Raw genomic sequence first — 2,323 nt, forward strand, 5'->3', positions numbered from 1 at the left:
CTTTGTGTATACAGTCCATGCACATATTTGTACGTATTGATGAGGTCTTTCCTCAGCCGTCGATACAGTAGTGTTGGCAATTTCAAGGCTCGGAGTCTTTCTTCATATGATAGGTCCTTCAGACCGGGAACCCTTTTCGTCGCTCTCCTTTGCACATTTTCTAAGAGGTCAGTCAATCTCCACGTACTCGGGGACCATATCGGGCCACCATACTCAATGTGGGGTCTTATTAGTGACTTATATAACAGAGTGAAGATTTCCTTATCCACATGGTGGAATGTTCGCCACATGATACCCGCCATTTGATTGGCCTTTGATGCTATGGATAAGATGTGATTTTCAAACATCAAGTCTTGATCTATAGTAATTCACAGATCTTTTTCCTCTTTGTTGAAGGTCAGGTTCACCTTCGCCGCAGACTGGTCAATCATGTGGTATGTAAACTCTGGGTGCTTAGAGCCCACCCTCAGAACAATACATTTGCTGGGGTGGAACCTTAATTGCCACTTGTTTGCCCATTCTTGCAAGCTGTTAAGGTCTTTCTGTAGGTATTCACAGTCCTTGATGTTACATACACTTCGATAAACTTTCGTGTCGTCTGCAAAAAGTTTTGATTTGCTCTGTACTACTTCTGGCATGTCGTTGATGAAAAGTGTAAATAGAACCGGACCGAGAACGCTACCCTGCGGTACTCCGCTAGTGACATTTGCCCAACTTGAGCGTGCTCCGTTCACGCAAACTCGCTGCTTACGTTCCGTCAGGAAAGACCTCACCCATTGGAGCATGTTACCACATATCCCGTAGCTTTCGACCTTTCTCAGTAGTCTCTCAATTGGTACCGAGTCAAAAGCTTTTTGGAAATCGAGATATATAAACCAAGATGGCGGCGACGACGGTCATGGCGATCGCACGCTCCTGCTAGAATAAGTTAAATTGTGTCTAACCGTGCGATCCATTTATTATTTTACATTCTACTAGTTTGCTGATGTAAGTTCCTTCTATTTGAGTAGTTTTTTGCGTACTTTTGTCTATTTTCGCTGCAAATACGGCGGTAATTTAGGAGCAACACAAAACCCAAGCCGACCCAAACGCTCGGAACAATGGCGACCGTTGGAAGTGACCCTGAAAAGTTGTACTCGGCACTCGGAGTTTCACCCACAGCGACTCACGATGAAATTGTCGCTGCCTACAAGACAGAGCTTCTGTTTGTACGAAGAAACACGCAAGCTCAGCAGGACAGACAGCGTCTTCAAGGAAGCTGATGCAAAGCACAAAGAGGTGAGAAAGGGTTCTTTCGGACGCTTCCCGTAGACAGCAGTACAACGACAGCCATACCATCCCTGACGCGCCAAGATTCTCCAAGAAATCGCTGAAACAGCCTAGGAACTATTGTATACAACACAACGCTCAAAGTATCAGTATATATCTCCCCCCCAATCATGCGAATTCCTGCCTTTCTAAATGTGAGGAATTCTACAACACTCGAGCAAAAGACGAGTCCAGTGACGGTCATCACATCAAAACTACGTTTGTTGATACCCAAACCAAACAGTCGGTTGGTACTGTGAGCATCAAAATCTACGAATCGACCCAGAAGTTGCTGATTCAAGGTTCGGCGTACTTGCTTTGGTTTTCGGAAGTGTTTCCTGTTCTCCGACAGAAGGTACAACAGAACATTAGTTCCACTCCTCTCGTGAACAATAACACGGTTGTTTCATCTCAGTACACAAGTCTGGAGGATTCTATAACGACTGTGAATAGCAGCACTACACTTTGCCAAACATGTGATCAACCCCTTGCGTCTGATGTGTGTCCGCTGTGCAGAACTGTACCTAAAGGTTTGCTTGATGTAAACAGTAATGAGACTGAAGTTGTATCTGACAATTCGTCTAACACTCAGACAAATGTGGCGGATCGGTGTTTCTCTTCTAATTGCTCTATTGTTCAAGACAGTGTAAACAAGCTGGAAACGTGTCTAGTTGATTCAATCGCCGACAGAAAAGCGTTTGAGGACTCTATTTCACAACGGCTGTCTGTCCTTGAAGACAAACTGAAAACCTCCGGCCAAAACCACAGGTGTAGCGGTCTCACTATCGAAGAAGGGAAGAAGCTGAAAGATGACATTGTGCGTCTTGAAAGGGAAAAGCGCGATCTTGATTATGAAGTCAAGACGTTACGACACAGAATCGACGAATTAGCCGAGACCACATCAAAGCGGCAAGTGACATCGGCGGCAACCCAAACCAGGGGGAATCAGGATTCAGAACGCGCCGACAGGCTAATCCGCGAAGTGGCGACAATAAAGGTACACAACAGATTCGAG

This window comes from Branchiostoma floridae, chromosome 9 (genome assembly GCF_000003815.2).
Source record: "Branchiostoma floridae strain S238N-H82 chromosome 9, Bfl_VNyyK, whole genome shotgun sequence".
Classification (NCBI taxonomy): Eukaryota; Metazoa; Chordata; class Leptocardii; order Amphioxiformes; family Branchiostomatidae; genus Branchiostoma; species Branchiostoma floridae.